The 20,952-nt window shown below is 32.0% G+C and overlaps 1 protein-coding gene and 1 pseudogene across 1 annotated transcript in view; both read left to right on the forward strand.

The window, feature by feature from the left end:
- The window catches only part of LOC143151497 (unconventional myosin-XVIIIa), a 209,444-nt gene that overhangs the window by 2,261 nt on the left and 186,231 nt on the right, over window positions 1–20,952 (forward strand). The gene's annotated exons all lie outside the window — the stretch shown is intronic.
- LOC143151408 (uncharacterized) lies at window positions 13,054–13,896 on the forward strand (annotated as a pseudogene).

Consider the following 20,952-nt stretch of genomic DNA (forward strand, 5'->3'; position numbering starts at 1 on the left):
TACGAATGATATTCATAGGCTTGATACTGAGTTATTGAAGTGTTACTTTAAAATCACCAATAAACATTTCGCCGATAATATTTTTATCAGCATAATTTCAATTGCACCCACTTTTGTCGATACTATTTATTAAAATTACCGACAAAGGTTTCTGCGACATTGTATTCATCCATACTCTTTTAATAAGCTTCACCAACATTGTATTTACAACATATGCTATCACCGATGATACAACAAAGTAGAAAATATTGAAGCGAATAATAAAAGTTAGTATGTTACACTTGTAGTTTTACTTTATTAATTAACATAAGGTATGTACATGAATAATTAAAAAAAAAATAGATATAAATAAATTATACCATTAATAAACTATTTCATTGACTATAATAAGTGAAATTACAAAAATACATTATATTTTAATGTTCTTAAGGGGTATTCGTCTTTCTCTTAGTATAAAAAACATCGATTTTCTTTTTTTTTACATTTTCTATAAATAGGTATATCTAGTATTTAGAATATACATATTCTACACAGTGGATTTATTTAAATTTTATTAAATTTATTTAATTAAACAAATATACGACAATTTAATACCAAATGAATGATTAGAAATACTTTGGGAGTAACCATGCAAGATAATAATATAAGTTTATTTTTTCGGTGAACTATATTTTAGAAAATAGCTTTTGTGATATTTGAAAAAGTAATTGATCAATTGATTTGAAATTTGACACACCTGCTCTATAAACACTTTTTGTAGCAGTTACCAGATATATAAACATGTATATGCTATAAAGACAATTTATATGCATTTAGATTAAATATCATTTTGAATTATTTATTTCTGACCAACAGAATGGAGTTTTCGTGATAACTATAAAGCGGTACAAATTTAAACACAGTTTATGTTTCCATCTCTAACTTTTTAAATATTAATGTTTTTTTTTATGTGAAATGAATTTTATATCTCTTCTTTATAGATGTATAATTATATAAGCAAAATTATTGATTAAAATACTTTGTAGTTCCTTCAGTAATAAATTACAATTATTACAAATTTTTAGCTTGAGAAAAATGAATAATTCCTTCAGAAATCCATATCCAAGTATTTTTGTATTCGTTTTTTTCCTTTTTTCTTTTCTTCTTTTGTGACAATTTATTTTGTAACAATTGTTCGAATATATATTTTACCATAATATGTTGTTTTCAAATATTAATTACAATTTTAAATAATACATTAATTAACAAGGGAGTGTCGCGAACGGTTCGGAATGAAGCTGCAGGCTTGAAGAACAGCTACAAACAGATATTTATTTTCTTTTAGCTGCTACAATTTAAGTTTAAAGGGTGAAATCACTCTGCAAAGTTCAACCCCCTAAGATCTAACTCAGAAACGATTAGAGATAAAAAAAAACTTTTTTTTATTGAGAATTGCATAGTTTTTGATATATTAGAATAAAATGTTAGAGTTAACAAAAAATTTTCATCAATGTTTAAAAAAAATAAGTTGGAACTTCCGCAATTTACAGGAACACAGACTGTTTATTAAAGTAATTGCCAAGCAAATTGATCTATTAAGGCCTCTGAGGAATAAACTTACTTTACGCATCTGTCTTTTTCGTTTTTACGTTTGTCGTTTGCTTGGGATTTGATTCGCCCAATTCCTTGTTTTAGACAAAGGGTGTACGATGATAACACGTCGTTTCTGTTTCAAATATGGAGGAAATCTATTCATGGTTTTATAGGCGGCACGGATACAAAGTTGTCCAGTCTATGCGACGAGTGCTGAATACATTTGGTTAGAGGTCACGGTTTTATTGTATTACATTACACGTATACATGGGACTCGTATATCGTGTATTAAGAAATTAAAAATCCGTGTTCTTAATATACTTGTGCATGGATTGTAAATGCACATGTACGTGGATATTTAAATATGCATACGTGTGCGTACATTTAGATGCTTATCAATTAATTAGCATAAACATGCTAAGTTTAAGTATGCAAATGTGTTATGTGTAATACAAAATACACTTGTATCTGTGTATTAAGAACTATACAGTTTAAAGTCCAGAGTCGATAATTACATGTGTACTTAAGTACATGTGAAATAGGGATCTCTAATTTATACATATACAGTACAATCTTTAGAATCCGGTCTGTTTTCACGCGTCTACTTCTTAGGAGAATACAATGGAAGTTATTTACTTTCATCATCCCGATAGTCAGTTAATAGCGTAAATGTTAGTTTTTAAGTTTTTGTTTATTTCCGAAGTAGTATTTTAGTTACGTTTGATGTGATTATTCGTCAAAATGTAAATATGTGAGAAGCGGAAACATATACATGACTGTAAGTGATAAATCGAATATTGTACGAGGTGACACGTTCAATTCCTGTTATTTCCAGTAATTCAGCGAGATCCAAAGTACTTAATTGGTTTACGTATTACTTATATCTGCTTTAATGTTACACGATCACTTTGATCTATCTTACACAACATAATTTATTGAATCAATTTATCGCAAGTTACATATTATCATGTTTCAATTAGTGATCAAGTATATAGTTAATTTAGTGGCATTTATTATTGTAAGGAATTTTTCCAAGGTCATGAGTTTAAGTCCACGTTAGAAACAAATTGCTAAATTTTGAATATCTTTTTTATGTATGTCTGTACCTCTGATATAAAAAAGAAAAAAGAAAATTTTCAATTCATACACTTTTGTCAATTCACGGTAAAAAAAAATATGTTTAAATATACAATAATCAATATAAAGTTTGAATAGAAAGTAATACGTACACCACAGTAGTGGTCGCTATATTTTATATTTTACTATTTGTACTAGATATCATTCACGGAGAAAGTATGGGTTCCAAAAAACCACAGTTATTTGCAATTTCGTTCACAACTAATAAAACTTAAATTTTCTTTTTAATATGAAATATGTATTCTGTGATTCGTGAGCAAAATCAAATTATATGGATTTCGGTTAACAATATTGTATTTTTTATAAAATATACTTTTTTTTATGTTCCTTCTTTGTCTGTTAGTTACAAGTTATTTGTCTAACTCAATATTAAAACATATTTATGTTTGGTATCATTTTCATCGCGAGAACCTCACAGATCCGATTAACAGTCTTGTAAAGATAAAATAAAGAATCAACAAATTTTAATTTTCTGCTTCGGTAACTCATTTGTAATCTAAGACACCGTCGGTTGCGTATCAGAGATAGCGCCACGGTTCGCTCGGTGCGAGCAGTTTCAGGAAGTGCTGGGAATAACTGTGCCAGTCGAGGAAGAAAATTTGTGTTAGTTAAGAGAGAGGAACGTAACTATGTACAGTATTGTCTCATTATAGGTCGTCCACTTGGGGGACGAACACAACTTTCAACGGAACAGTTCTCTATTTTACAGTTCTTCTGTTCTTTGCCACGGCGAGTGCGACAGACTATAAGTGAGCGAGACGGCACATAACGCCGGCAAACCATAAAGGGTCGCTCGAGCTTCAGCGGCTTCGATTGTACAGGGATACGGGAAAACAAATGTAGTTTTTTAAAAGAAAAGGTTATTTAAATTAAAAAAAATGTAATTATTATTTTAATTGTATGTATTATTATTAAGTTAAATTATTTTTGAATTATTATGGGTTTGAAAAAGAACTTGATTAACGATTGAAAAGAAGATTGAAATTCTTAACAAGTTGAACGCGGTAGGAGGAACTATTCCCAATTTAGCAGAGCAGTATTGAATCTGTATAGAAACAGTTGAACGCATTCAACGTGAGGAAAATAAATTATGAAGCTATGCAGTTAAAGAAATTTGTGAATTAAAATTAAAAAAAAGAAGGACATGCAGTTTTGAGGGTTTGGAAAATTGCCTTCGGATATGATTTTTAAAAAAAGGGCCATCGAGAAATTTACAACAGAAGAAAGCATTGGAAATACAAAATGATATCGTCTTCATTCAATGCCAGTAGGGGTTGGTTAACGAAATTTAAAGATCGTCATAATATAAGATTTGTTATTAATACTAGATTTACCAACCAGTCAAAATGACTGGTTTTAACTGCTTTCATAATGAAATTTGCTTAAATTCCATAGCATGTTTTTTGAAAATGTCATAACTTTTTTTATTCACACATGCCGTACATTTTTTAAATTCTTCTTTTTCCTTACTTATTGATTTATTTTGAGATACATATGAGGTGTACCTTAATATTTCGAAATCTGTCGGTAGTTCTAGTGTTAAAGACGCCAGACTCGAGCGAACTTTGTGCTTTGCCGCCTTCGTGTACCTTCTCGCTCATTCGCAGTCTGTTGCACTTGTCGGTAACTACAAAAACAGTGGAGAGGATAAAGAGACTATAACGAAACACGAATGATTATATTATATAACGAGACAATACTGTAATAGGGAATGTAAAAGGTTTTAGGAGGAATATAAAAATTTTAGTAGTATCTCTTATATCGCCACGTGTGTGGCGTCGCTTTGAAACTTGACGATCAAGCATTTGTAATTTGAGCCACTCTCGTTATTGCGCTCACTTTTTGGTATGTTTCGTTTACTCTCTTCAGTGGACTGTTCGCACGTAGTTAGGTTTCAGCCTGAGATACGCAAAATCGATTCCAAAAATAAATTTTCTATCGTCCCTTCTTAAAACGTTTTGAACAGACAGGACAGTGTACATTTTATCGAGGTGTTATTGTATTCTGTCTTGACGAAGCCATTGAGTTTACTACACAGAAAATAAGCAATTGGTACGTGCCTAAGCAGAGTGTATACTGATCGAATAATAATAATTTGTCATATACAGTACAAGAAAACAATGTCGACGAAGGTCAATGTTAATTAAGTGTATGAATCTATGAATATATTGTCAGCGAACTCTTTGTCAGTGATTTCAAGGTAACTTATGAATAACGACATCAAATAATAAATTATCTAAATACTACACAGACTGGCCTGTTTCGCGAGTATCTGACATCAGTAGCTTTTCAATGAAATAGGATACTTTAGTAAATTTAACATGACTTTTACACGAGTAACCGTACAAACAGGAAAGTTTTACGATGTATGTAAAATAACTTAGTAAATCTATATTTATAGATTAAGGATAGGTTCTCAATTTGTTTCTTTAGGTTTCAATAATTTCTCAATTAATCGACGCATATTACAACGTTTACATCGTGTGCTTTTTAATTCGATTTCTTTTGAAAAAAGTTGGAGGATCGTTGTCATTATAGAGTCTCATTACTGTGCAATAAGTTAGAACAATACAAAATTTATACACAGACCGTACGAACATTATGTTATTTTTTATTTCTGCATAATTTAGTATATAAGTAGTGTGAATCGTGAAATCGTAATTAACTGGATCATCGATTTTAGAAATAATCTGTTTTATAAAGGGGGAGGGAAATGGAGAAAGTGTGCACTGACACGAGGTAGTATTTAGACAACTTAAAAACCGTACTTTATTATATAATATGTGTAATTATGTGTAGCTCTGTTTTGGTGTCAATAGACTTTTGACACTTGATTTATAAATGACGCTACAGGTGCGTCAACGGCTCAAAACACTCGATTCGACGAGAACGTTCGTCAATTAACACATTCGGTGTCGTATGAGGCGCATATACTCTACATTGAACTTTCCGTTTAAGTCACTTGGAATTTTCGCTGTGAAACGGAAAATTTAAAAAAAATTTATCGTAAAGTTATGTATCGACATCTGAATAACATATATAGGGGATTTATCATATCGTGGATCGCTCATACCCTATTCCATGTGACGATCATTTCTTCCGATTTTTTTTTTTATTCAAGTTCCACGTACATATCTATTAGGTCGTCTCATAAACTCGTATCGTTTATATTTTTACTATATAAAGTAATTTATATCTTCATCTTACCTATGAAGCTTACGAAAAAATGTAATCGCCCTTACCTTGCAAAAATCTCTTCCCATTTTTTCGACAACGACACGATCTCATTAATATAAGTATAACATTAGTATAACATTTCTTTGGTTTGTACTATGAAATTCCTTGGTAGTCCTATCGTACAGAAACTTTGTGGGGGTTAAACTAGGTTTTGCAACTTGTTCTGCTGGATTGTCTCTTTCGGTCTAAGTTCGTTTTCATTGATAATTTTCGTACATGATTCCTTTTTCATTTCTAGTTAGTATGTGTTGCGTTACGTGCAAGCAACGATATGCAAGTTGCGGTGCGATTAAAATGATTACGCTTCGTGAGCCTATGCGGTATCCATAGGTCCTGCTTTGACATAATTTCCATTTTCTTCAAATGTTACGTACATATTATTTTGACACGTTCAGCATTTGCGACATTTCTCGCACTAACAAACTTCTCGTTTCGTTCGCTAGAATATGAATTAATTCTGTCTTCGGCCGTCTCGACTGGACGTCCAGCTCGTAGCACATTTTTCAGATGAAAATTTCCCTTCTGAAATCGACCAAATCACTTTCTGCACGTACGAGCCGATAGAACACCTTCCCTGTAAACGACACAAGTGTTATCAGCTCCACTTGTTGCCGTATTCTCTTCTCGGAACTCATACAAGAGATGACGGAAATGGACACGCATTTCACTCATTATTTTATCGGTATTTAATATAAAATTCTCGTAACTTCACGATCAGTGGCTTTCGAACGCCTTTTACAGATCGAACCGAAGCATCAAAATTTAGTCACACAAGTCTTTCTATCTCTGTGTATTTATAAATCGTAACGTAAGAAGTATGAACACGCTGCGGCACGAACTTATGAGACAACCTAATATTTATCACGGAGAACGCCTAGAAATAAATAAAAATCTTGAAACATGTAAAAAATTACATTCTTCGGCTCGTTGGCAAACAATCGAGTCGTGTTGTGAAATGTAAAATTGAAATTGAAATAAAAATATGATAAAGATGGAACAAACTATAGTAGAAGTAATTCCTAATTATTATTAGGAATTTTGAAGATGGTAAATATTATCGTGAAATTGCGAAAATTATTAATAGAAGTCTTAATACTGTTTAGAATATCGTAAAACGATACCAGAATGAAGATAGAACAATTCATAAGCCAAGAAAAACTTCGAAGTTAATCTTTTAGTTGCTGTTAATCGACTAAAGTTAACTTGACTCAGACAATCCTTTAGTCGTTGTTTATTAAGTTCAGTTTATGTAGTGTGCTTGTAAAGTAAAATAAAACGGAGGATATACAGATTTGCACATTTTCTCTTTAGAAACTTCTTTCGAAATTTTTCTTCGATCTTTTTTCAGATTCTTACACTTTAGTTTTATTTAGGCTGCTATTTTCACTGGCATTATCAAAATAATGACATAAAGACACAAACTGTGATCAAACTGCTGATACGGTCCCAAAATAACTGAACTAAATTTACATTAAATACCGGCTAATTGTTTTTATTCCATCGTTATTAAAAGTACATGCTTCTATTTCTCTTTTCTTGAGATTGACAGTACAAAGTGTGCAGTTTGTTCATAAATGTTTCGGGATGATTAATTCCACAAACTTCTGATGTTGCATCTTCAATTGATAACTCAAGCCAATGGTTTAAACAGTATCGTACGATCAAACTTGGATATTTTTCCAAACACTTTTTCCCAATTCCAGATTTTCAGCTTAACATAATACTTGCTTATTCATTTGAGAAAAAATTAAATAATGTTTTAAATAATTGTTATCAAATTCATATTTTTCAAAATATTTTATGAGATACTTTATTATTATAAATGTTGTTTGAGCTGCTCATTTGATCTTTTATTTGATTGATTATATATTTTAAATATATAAGTAGAGTAGATTTCTTGCTTAGGCTTATAGATACATCAATAAGAATTGATATGTTTTCACGTATGTTTATAATTTGTTGGTATAATTTTATTTTCATTTGTCTTGCGATTTTATTATATTATTAACACTAAATTTTCAACGCAAATCGTGAGTAATAACAGTACTATTTAATTCTTGAAGTTGTAACAAGTCAAAATGGTCAGAATGTGGTCAATCGAGTTTCTCAATATAATATACAGTTCTAAGAACCTTATAGATGCTAGAAATTGTTGAACTATACATTCGATATTTTACATGTTGCTCATTTGCAGTTTACAAGATTTTTTCAGCTTGTATATGTGAAGTACTTTTTAAGTGTTTATAAATTTTCTTACCCGGTGCTGTCACTTGTATACTTTTATTTTTGCCATAAGGTGACACTATTACCAAACTCCATTCTTTTGAAATGCTAACTGCTCAATTTCTTAACTACAGTACAAGTTAAGTTGAGGATCAAACTGCGAGAGAAACTATGGGACAAAATTCAACTGTTTTCTGGTAAAACAAGATTAATGTGTTTAGGGTTCTTCCATGTCTTCTGTGTTCTTCTTCTGTGCTACAATATATAACCATCAAGATTTATGGCTCTTAGTAATCGTGTTTGGTCAACTTCGATATGGCCACCATTATTGCGTAAACAGATGTCTATCTTAATTTGTGTTCCAAATTTTTGCAAAGTGTTTTCGTGAATATGTGGTATGCATTGAGTACGATGGAAAACATCTTCGGTTCGTAATTTTAATTGTTGCTTAATCCTAATTGACTGATCCATTGGTTTCCAAACATTTCTAAATTCGGTGGTACACCATAGTGTATAAAATAAATTTGGCAGCGTCTAAGTGTAATTTGTTTTACTTGATTTATGAAATGTGAACGAAGGAAACGAAGATGTTGTGCTGTGTGTTTCAAAAATTAGGTAAATAAAGGGGACCGATAATAATGTCCCCAATGATGTTTCTCCACATATTAAACGAAAAACGGCCATGTTTGAACCTTTTCATTATCTCACGTCTGTTTACATTTTGGTACTCTGTGAATTTTGAATATTCATATTAGAAAAATGACTTTCATCGATGAAGAGCACATTTCTAAGAAATTGTGAATTATATTTTCATTTTCTCATCATCCAACGACAAAATTTGCGTCCCCGAGTACAATCTTCGTACTGAAGTGTACTCGCTAAATACGATTGGAATGTAATCCTTCTTCAAGTATTATACGTCGCATAGTTATGTGGAAAATACCAAACCGACGAGCTATGCCGCGTAAACCTAAAATTGGATAGCACGTGCAAGTGCAATGACATGTTGTTCTTCTTTCTTCTAATTAATACGAGATTCTGTCCTTGGATGTCCAGAATTGATGGCGAATTTGAAATCTTGGAAACGTTGGTCTAACCTTTGAAAATCTGAATATTAAGGTAACTGAATATTCACTATAGATAGGTGTTCGCGATAATTTGTATCAATGCTTTTTTCGTAAACGGCAAGTGTTAAGAAAAATGAAAGAGAAGAAAGTTGTAGTATATTTTATTAGCAACACGATGACGTATTTTAATTGTCTGTATCTTCAATATTCTTCAAGAAGCGAAGGTGACACTTATTTTTTAAAACGGAGTACTACATATGTTTGTACATCAAATGAAAGCATGCATTAAAACGAGTTCAACCGTGTGGTATACTATCACATTCAGATTATATAATTGTAAATTTAACATTTCGTGATATTGTATTTATTAGTATGTTGCATCGATAAGATGTCTCGTGTCATTATTCATCAACGAATGCTTTGCGAAAAATATTTAAATCTATTGCGTGTATTTGAACTAGTAGTATCAACAGTGAATTTTATTCAATCACGTGGACTTGACCACCGTCAATTTCTTAATTTCCTGTCAGAAATACAAGCTAAATATTCTGATTTATTTTAACTTTTGCTATAGATTTGTTAGTGCACCTTAACACACTTAATTTAATATTGTAAAGGAACACACAATCGATAAGCGAAATTTATACCTTGGTAAAGTTATTTTGACGACAATTATCGTTATTTAAGTCACAAATGTCGTCAAATTGATTTGTATATTTTTTGTGCTGTCAAAAATTAATGGACGAAAGAAAATCTTCATTTGTATAAGAATTTGCAATGAATAGATTTTCGACGTTAAAACTGCAGTTCCAACAATGTTTTTCAAACCTCGATACAAGTGCAAAAGAAATTCCTTTGTTTCTAACCTTCAACTGGAAGTAATTAATCTGCAATGTAATGACACATTAAAACGAAAACATTAAGAGGATAATTTAATAGAATTTTGTAAATGTCTTGCGAGTGATTAATACGCAGAAGTAAAGTCATTGGCTTTTGGATATAATATAACAATATTCAGTAATACGTATCTGCGCAAAAAGACATTTTCAAAAATGAAGTACGTCAAATCTCAATATAAATTAGTATTAACAAATAAACATTTGTAAACAATTTTGATGCTAAAAAATACAAATTTCGAACCTTAATTAAATGAAATGTTATCGAGAAAAAAGGAATTCCATTCTTCTCATTAAAAAATATGTACTGCAAGTGCTTTTCCTTTAAATAAAAGAATTCGTAACTTATGTTTTGTAATTATCCATATATATATACATATATAATTTCAGTCTTTTAGTTCTCAAAACTAAAAAGTATGTGTTGCAGTATTTGATCCTTCATAAAAAAAGTTTGCTGATCGTTCTCTTAGACCATCTATTAAAATGGAGGGGAGTAATTTTTATGGAAAATTTGAAAATTTGTTGTAATTGATTCAAGTATGTTCTATTGTACGGTGATAGTTGTAACTTCTATTTTTCTTCTGTAACTTGTTCAAATTTGGTAACAAAAATTAAATAATTAATTTAAAAAATGTGAATTCATATGTTGGAGGTATTTTCAGGAAAAATATTTGAAACAAAACTTCCATATTTTTTTGCGATAAAGTATACTTGAATTAGTTATTAAAATTTTTTACATTTTCAATAAAAATCACTATAGATAGATGATAGTCGATAGGGTGGATCGATAGTTTAACACACCCTGTATAATATAAATTAACTGTGAAGATACATATGTCCTTAATTCCCAATATTTGTGCACTACTTAAAAATATTACCCTTAAATATAATAAATATATTTTTAATACATAAACGACTTAGTCATCCATCTAGTTTGGTGAAAAGCTCCAGATAAAGAAGTATTTCCTCCAGAACAAATTCCAGTAAACAAAAATTATTGTCTCGGATATTTTTCTTTCATTTTATTCACGGAGAAGTCTAGTATTAATCGTGCATTTCGCGAACATAATGATCTTCAACAAGAAAGACTTGTTCAGTAGAAGTATATGACTGGACCACTGAAAGAAGATTTTTGATTTTACCCTCTCTATTAGCCCAAGGATCAAATGTCCTTTTCCAATTTTCATTTGTGAGTAAAGGAAAAGGAATAAGTCGGCTCATGTCGAACATTGTTTGTATAAAATGCCCCTACTGGCTAAAGACCTTCTTTCAGTTGTCCGAGTTTAAGCTCGATGAAAATGAGTAATTTTTTGTGCACAATTGTGACTTTCTTTGTTTTACAACTGAAAACACAAGTATATTGTATTCTTTCTAAACTTGCATAACACTCTCAGTATCGATTTTGTTATCTATAGACTTGATAATCCAATCCACAGAACATTAAATATAACGAGCTTTGGAGGTTTTTATGATACTCTGGTTTAAAAGTTGAAGTAAGGATGTTGTATTTGGTGGAAGATAGAGCATTTCGATGTCTGCTAAGTTTAGCTCATGTGATGCTGGGTGGTCAGGCCAAGTTTTTTTTTTCTTTTTTAAATAAAATTTTGAAGGTTGTATCAATCAGAAAATAGGTCATTTGTAACCGTGTTATACATAAATTATTATTATTGTTATTGTTGTTGTTATTGATATTATTATTGTTGTTGTTATCGTTATTATTTTTTATTTATTGTTATTATTATTTATTTATTTATTTATTTGAATTATTATCGAAAGTGTAGCCTATAATAATTTGTCAGATCAATTCTGGATTGATCATTTGGATAATACTTTGGTTACAATTAGCCGGTTAGCCGATTCAATCTTACATGAGATTGCTATTTGAGGCTAAATTAATGGTGGACTTTTACAAATTATTCTCGCATGTCTTATCGTAGCTCTCACTCTAACATGACTTAGCATCACTCGTTCAATACAAGTGCTTTTAATTTTAGATTATTAGATACATGGTAATAACATTGTTTCTGTAGTTGGTATCGTAATACGACAGAACAAAAGGTAGAAAATTGTTGCATGTCGAAGCTGCTCTATGTTGTTTTAAAATGGAACAAGCCTCCATAAAACGTTCTAACGATTTCTTTTCTGGAGGTTGCATACAGAGCAAGACTTGTTCAATTTAAGTGTATATTTAATATTTTTATAACTTACTCTAGTAAATTTTTTCCTGGTTAATTTCAATTGTGCATAGATGCTGATGATTGGCAAGGGAATTCTTAGCTTAAGGTAACTTTCGTAGCAATTATTATCAATATCTTTTACAAATTCATACTCTTTGCTGCATCAAGAAGCCATGATCACAGATCTTTCCTCAAGAAAACAATGTTGGACCGTATCTTTCAATACCTTGCCTTTCATCCTGAGTATTTTGTCTACCAGAGGACTTAACATTTCGAAACCTAGATTCTGCACTACTTTCTTTAGGATAGAATATCAGTTTATTTTTTTATTGTTAGTCGATGACAGATTGAGGGTCATTAAAGCACTCAAGCACATCTTGGGTATCTGTTACTATCATCTGTTGAATAGACTCCAGAATTACAGTTGTTGAACATCGTAAGAATAAAAAATAACAACTATTAAAAATTCTTATAATTCGACTTTTACAAAGAATAGAGTAATTGAAAAATAAAAATTTTTACAGGTATTCGCACATAAAACATACGCTCAAATCTCGGAGTTAATAAGTAGCAATGATACGAATTTACTAGTTGTATTGACTTATGAAGACTTCAATTTCGCTCTGTACAACATGCCCAATGTAAATTTGTACATTGTAAGTCTGGTGTATTCTATTCAGGAAATTTAACGCCCTTTTAAGGGTATCGATGCTAAGTCTTACTATTCCCATCTCCATGTGTATCATGTACACCAGAGTACATTGTAGAAGCTGAAGGATAGATTTGATAAATTTATTCTGTAGCTTATCTATTAACTCGCTGTGGTTAAATCTCCACAAGCTCGAGCTGTACGATACTGGACCTCGCAATTGCATTAAACAGTCTGATTCTTGTCCCTCGGTTGTTCAATTTCGTCGCTATCATACGTATCAGATGGAACCTAATGCAGTTGTCGACTTTGTATAAATATTAGGAGAACCTGAAAGTAGTGTCGTTTTTGCGCATGTTAATATTTGATTGTCATTTATCAGCTCATTGTGTTCTTCCAAATCGTGCCAAAGACATTTTAAAGTTAAAGTGACTTATTCACTTCTAAATAATTAAATCTTCAATTTTTTTCCTAATTTGGGGTGAAATGGCCAACCGAATACCAGAAAAGGTATATATCCGGCATTGTACGCTTTTCCAGTTTCGCAAGGGTAGTAACGCAACAGTTGATACCAAAAACATTTGTGATGTTTACACAAATGCATTAGGCGTACGTGAATGCCAAAGGTGGTTTTTTAAGTTCAGATCCGGTAATTTTTATCTTTTTGATTTCTATCGATCAGGAAGATCGACAACTTTAGATAATGGTGTGTTAAGGGCGAAAGTGGAAGCAAATCCGTGTCAGACAATCGAGGTATTGTCAAATACTCTTAACCAATCTCTCGATCGTCCAAGAACATTTGCAGCAGATTGGTAAAGTGAGCAGAGCAGGTGTTCGGGTCTGGTATAATCTGTCCGAAAAAAACAAAGCTAGTCGAACCATCACGTGCAACTTACTGCTCCAATGGCATAATAAAGAAGCGTTTTCTGATCACTTGATCATTGGAGATGAACAATGAGTCCTCTATGATAATTCAAAACGCAAAAAGCAGTGGCCATCTCCAAATGAAACCCAACGGAGTACTGCTAAGCTAGGTTTATACCCCCAAAATGCGCTTTTGTGTATTTGGTGGAATATTCGCGGAATTGTTCATTTTGAGGTGCTGAAAACTGGACAAACAGTGAATGCAGACCTTTATCGTGAACAATTATCGAGTAAATCGATCTTTAATTAAAAAGTGTCCAGTGATTGTCAATAGAAAAGGCGTTATTCTGCAACACGATAATGCAAGACCTTACTGCGCAAGACAAACCCTGCAAAAAATTAATGAATTAGGGTAGTGGATACTGCTTTACTCACTATACTCACCTGATGTTGCATCATCGGATTTTCACTTATTTCGATCGCTACAATACTCTCTAAGTAAGAAAAAATTTGAAAATTTGGATGATATCCGAAATACCATCTCCAGATATTTCGTGCAAAAACCAATTGATTTTTATCGATCCAGTATTGAAAATTTGCACACTAGATGGCGGAAGGTTGTTAATAACGAGGATGGTTACATAATCGATTAAAAATAAAAACTTTGTTAATCCTTTGTTCTAGGACTGAAGTAAAAATCTTTGTTATATGGTTAATGAGTGCAATCATTCTAGTTCTCTTGAGTTGTAGGTTCTCTCTTTTTATGTATCATGTTAATAACCAATTTACTCCAGTTGTCAGGTACCGTTTCTTCTTCAAGTATTTTGTTAAAAAGTGTAATGATATAATCAAGCCATTTAATGAAGAGTCCAAAGTGGAGTATCTGCAGTCGAGGAAGCATGAGATCGGTTGTAAATGTGATGAGTAAATCTTCTCCAGAAATTTATTCCAGATTTCTACCATTATCGGGAATAGTAACCGTTTAGGCCCTGCGAATTATTCCGGTCTCTTTGTCCAATACAGATGAAATTATTTTTTTGCAAAGTAAAAGCAAGTAAGCAAAGTTCTAACTTTTCAAAGTTAGAAATTAAGATGGCACTGTTCTCGTTAAGCACCTTATTGCACGACTTACTCACTTCTAGGAAATTCGTATTTTCTATTATTTCTGAGTTTACTATATCGCAAGGCCTTTCTCTGGCATTAAAATCCCCTCGAACTCTATATGGGGTTGTCATTTAGTTTTACTATCTCGTGGAGGAACTCTATAAGTAGTTTTAATCTATCTTAAAAGTACGAATTGCTTAAATAAACACTTACAATTATGACTTTGGTATTAAATATTTCACAGTTGCGTGCTATTCACATTTCATTAGTATCTATCCTCTTCTTGGATTTAACGAACTTTTTGTTATAAAATAGCATTAATGTGCCATTGGTTCTATCCAATTCTTTGGTTTTAATTGCCTTACTTTCTATACATTCGAAAACTTTGAGGTGGTCAAGAATTTTTTCAATGATCCTTGCGTGTCAGGTTTCACTAATACCTATTGTTATGCTCTTAGCTGGATCTTCCTGCTATTATTCTTCCGATAGCTAATATAGGTTACTAAATCCATTTACATTCCAGACAGTTATTGAAAATTGCGTGTCTTCAAACTTCCTGTTAAGTGCAGTGTCAATTACTTCTTCTATGCTTTTTTTTCTCATTTTCTTGCAATAGGTTAGTAGCCACCTTTTTCTGTATTAAAAAATGTCTCAATTAGGTCAGCATCTTCTTTCCAAATGTAGGTTCTGTCATCGATATTGATTTTACATTGCATTCATTGAAAACTCGGATTTAACCGTTTGAGTGCCAAACAGTGCAATCGCGCTTTTCGGATTTTGTGTCGAAACCGTCCAGTACATTTCATAGAATATAAAAAAAAGAAGCGCTATCGCGCTGATGGAATTTGTCGACATAAAATAAAAAAAGCACTATCGTGCCGCTTGGGATTTATCGATATTAAATAAAAAAAAGCGTTATCGCGCCGTTTGCGATATTTCTTAGTAACCTCCATTCTCTGTCTAAACTAGTTAAATCTTGTGAACACACACCTGAAAGAACACCTTTATGTAAATTATATTAAGATGAAATCGATAAAATATAGAATAAACATAAAATACTTGGAAACATCGGTCCTAAATTTGAAATACTTTGAAACTCCTTTTTAAGCCCAGAAACGATTATTATCTTTGGGCTAAAAAATCTCAAACACTTTATTTGCTCGTGTTCTTCCAATGTGAATTTTTGTCGCATTTGTTTCGTAGTTTTAATGTAAAGTTCCAAACGTTCTTGGAGGAATTTTATCATATAATAAATGAATCTAAGGTTGCTGTGATTGCATTTCTTCGTTTAAATTTTAAAAATAAGGCAAAACACACTTTAAAAATTCTTAAATGTAATTCAATGGTGAGTTTTAAACATTTGTTTAAAATATTTTGGATCGATGAAAATCTATCGGTAAAAGCAGCATTTGTAAAATATAATTTTAAAGCAGGTAATTGTTTTATTAATCTTTTAACCACATGGTTCGTGCTGGGTGTAGTATTTTATGTGGTTTAACACTTGTAAAGTTTTGAAAATTGTTTCATCTTTTCGAGTTTTGTAAATTCTGTATACAGTTTTATATCTACTATATCCCGTGGAAAATCTTTCACAGACATAGGATGCACAAAAGTGAAATGAATAATATATGCATTTCATTATAAACAAATATGAAATCACGTCGACAAATAATTGTGATACGAAATTATGCTGTCTGAATATCGTATTCGCTCCATCAACTGCAAATCCAATCGTGTTTCTTTGGTACGGTATTTTGTTTTTATTGAAATATTTTGGTATTGTTTTATGTACTGTTATGGCGCTTCCATTAGTAACAGGTCACAAGCAAAGAAAATTAGCTTTTACATTAAACTCTAACGATATTCTCACAACTAATGCCAAATGTTTTGTAACTGATCTGTCACTACCTACTTTCATATTCTTTTTTTTTTGTTAGGAATAAAATTAATTTGTTTTTATGGCTTTACCAATTACATTTGTAGCAATGACCTTCCAACGTTACCTTTGTTTTTTACAACGTTAGTTGGTTTTCAATTTTGGAATTCGGATAAACGTCTCAAGTAAACTTGTTAAGTGACCTGCTACATTATATGATATGTGTGCTCGGTTAAAAAACACGTCATTTTTATATCCCCAGATTTTACTGATTTTTTTAAATCGTTTGAAAATATACTAACGAGTAAAAGTCTTACTTTATGTTATAATGAAAGAGATAAACATGCAATAATCATATACATTCTATAAATTATTTTGTTCATATAGTGCGTTGAATTGTTATTTATTAATTTTCATTTTATTTTTGCTCTTGTTGTTACGCTTGATAGCAAACTATTCCAACAAGCCTTAGATGTTTATGCACTCTTTGTAGAATGCTTTACGACATCTTTTCTTCTTTATCAGAACACTACAAGTCGCGTTGGCATGCAATGCAAAAGAAGTAGTCGTTCCTTTTTTTTTATTTGCGATTAACCAATCTTTAAATTGGGTATCTCTTTCTCGTGTGGTGTAATATTTCTGTTTATAACCAACTAGTTTTATTTTCTTACATGAAATTCTACGTTCAATATTTCTACCTAATAATATCTTTAATGAACACAGTGCACATTATTTTACTCACGTGCAGTGTTGGGATGAATTCTCCAATCAACCACGTGACTAGTGGTTGTGAAAGAACTAGCGTGAAGGTAAGGTTTTCCTTAGCGAGTAGAAGCTTATTACCATGTTCTGAAAAGAAGGCACAATGTGTTTACATCGACTCTCTGCTCGTAGTCTGTTGTCGCTTCTGCGATCGCAAGCAGAATGACGGTGACAAAGACTGACGATGACGAAGAATTTCTAGCAAGGTGTACCGGCATAGGTTCCCAATAAAACGTCAAGTATTCATAAACAGAATAATTCGCTTACGGTTTAGGTACTACTGCTAATTCGATAAGTTGCTTGTATTGAAACAATGAATACGATTTAATATGCGTAATAATCATTAATACTTTGAAAGTTATTCAGAGCGAAAAGAACTAAATTGTATTTATTAAAAATAATATAAATCCGCTTATACTCATTTTGTATCCGATATAAAATGAAATAAGATATATAATAAACGCCAAACGTTGCTACCAAGATCAGTTGATCTTTTAATGATACGATGCAATAATTGCGACGCTCGCTACGTCAAATAGTGGTTCTGTAAAGGTTATGTTTGTTTTAATTTTTGTACGACTTGTTTTTATGTACATTGTAATTATATAGAATTATCTAGATAGAAACCAGTATAAGCGGAATTGTATTACTTTTATTAAATACAAATTGGTTCTTTCCACTATAAATAATGTTCAAAATAATAATGATTATTACGCATATTAAATTGTATTCATTTTTTCATTACGAGAAACTTATCGAATTAGCGATAGTATTTAAGCAGGAACGAAATCATTCGGTTTCTTAATAGCTAACATTTGATTAGAAAGCTACGCCAATGGCGCAGTATTGTTATCGTCTTCGACCAATGGCGATTCTTGTTTACGATTGTATGGGTAGCAACGGACTGTGGGCGGAGCGTCGACGTAAACAACTTGTTCCTTCTTTTCGCGCATGATAATACGTTTAAATCTCTACCTTCACGCTTAGATCTTCCAGTACCACTTATCACGCGGTTTAATAAAAAATCCATTACAACACTGCTCACGTGCATAGTGGTTCACTCCTGCTATGCTCTCTCACTCGGACTTGCTACGGTCACCGTCGGTCTTTTTCGCCGTCTTCGGCCAATAGCGATTCTTTCTTGCGATCGTACGAGTGGCAACAGACAATGGGAGGAGCGAGGATGTAAACATGACGTGCCTTTTTTTAACAGTCGAACAGTATATCTTGTTTCGCTTCTTTTTGCTTCGAGTTGCAGAGGCTTTTGAGGATATTTTTTCTATCCTTCACTTACAATTTGCTCTAAGGGTGTACAGCTTCATGCTTCCCGACAATCTAACTATTGGATCTATTTTTGGAGTTCGTCTTGTATAAATAATCCAGCGTACTGAAAATTATAGTTTGTATTATTGAGTATTTTTTGTATACCAAAAGTACCAAGTAAAGGTACTAAGAACATTTGTTTGTCTCGAGGTATCCACTCACTTGTATTCAAGTCACTACTTTTAAATTCACTTTTTGAAGACAGTAATGTCCGCACAATTTTTTCCCTGGGAGTTACAATTTTACTGTTATCACTAGAAATATCACTTTCTTCGTCATATTTCTCTGATTTATTATTACTTCTTACATTGAATAATTTATCTGCATAAATTTCCTCACAAATTTTCGCATCTTCCACAGGAAACTCTCGTGCTTGCCATTTTCACGGTTACGAAATTACTAAGAAATACAATCTAAACAAGAAAAAAGCCAGCATAAAAATGAAAAACTAACATAGCGTAATAAAAATTCAAGCAAAAACGTAAATCTACGTGGCCTGTTCGTTAAGTGTTAAGTTATTGTATAATAGAGGAAAATTTCGCTAGCTCATCAACAACAAATTTTCATATTTTTACATATGTTATACATTTTAATAAGTACAAAGAGATTTTATTTAAAAGTTAATTAGCGTTCCGCATCTAGCGATGCATTTTTCTTCAAATTGAAACAGAATTTTATGCATGTTCTCGGTTCAAGGAAATCACTCATTTCTAAGAATGGCTGAAACGTAAAATCGGAATTTATTGAACTATCAATTGTTCCACAACTATGTAACCGATTGTTACAAAATTTGGCACGCATATAGCTGAACAATGGAGGATGACATGCTGCGATTTTCATATTTTTGAACGCACCATGTATAATCTTTGACAAATCAAACTCATCTTCACTTGAATTAATTTCATTATCACATTCCATGTTTATAGGGCTGAAAAACTTTGAAAATAATAAACCTATTGCCGCGACTGCAAGCTCGGATATAACTGGAGATGAAATCCAATTTACGATGACGATCCAATTTGAGATTAGAAAATCTCTCAGCCATTTGAAAGTGTATCGTTCTACGTTTCGTAAGGTTATATGTAAATAGCTTAGGAATCTATTCACGAAGCGATACTCTAAAGTAATCAAACATTTGTTGTTCAAGTTGTGCTTGAGAGACACTTCGAGTTACCGTATCAAATCAAGTGATGCCTGAGAGGTACTTCTCGAGAGCAAAGAGTTAAATACGGTTGACAATGACTATGTGTCAGTGCTGGTACTTTCGCACAACTTCTTGAAATTAATTCTCAAAACCCTCAATGGATTGTGTTCACATTTACATTAGGTACTAGGATAACATTACGAAGTTCATCATGGATTCGACGAGTTACTGCTATTGGATTATGCGATATGTATCGCACTATTGTTTTATCCTGCTGTTGTGATGTCTACTGTCTACGACACTGCTCTCCCTAGCGTTTCAAAATTTTTGCATTCACTATGTTATGATGCTCTGCAAACAAATACTGAGTGTTGTTTTTTCTCAGATAATCTCTAATTTCAGTGTGTGTGTATGTGTGTGTGTGATCAAAATTTGATACGAGAGATTATCCGAGAAAAGAATACTCAGTAAATATCTCTGTTTCAGAGAATGTTAAGTTTATTCATAACGAATTTAAATTATATATCTAATTTAGAAACATTACAAATACTAGTCTCTACGCTTAACTTCGTCACTTAGCAACCTGTATAGATTTATTCTGTTTCTCGATCAAAGATCCATACTCATCCACACATGCTCGCTCGTTCACTCGCGTTCTCTGTCATTCATGACTGTCAAATTTTGTAACAGAATTATTCCCAACACTGAGCACAGTCAACTGTGCCCTATAAAATGAAACTTTAGCGATTTTGTTCGTAAACAAACAACTTGGACAGAAGGTTCTTGGAACCTTTGAAGTCGTGTTGCATCGTATGACAGTTTTTAATTAACACAGTGAATCACGTACAATGGATAGAAAGAGAGTGATGTCGCATATTATTTACAGACCAATCCCGATTTTCTCTTTATAATAACAATTGC

This window comes from Ptiloglossa arizonensis, chromosome 9 (assembly GCF_051014685.1).
Source record: "Ptiloglossa arizonensis isolate GNS036 chromosome 9, iyPtiAriz1_principal, whole genome shotgun sequence".
Taxonomy (NCBI): domain Eukaryota; kingdom Metazoa; phylum Arthropoda; class Insecta; order Hymenoptera; family Colletidae; genus Ptiloglossa; species Ptiloglossa arizonensis.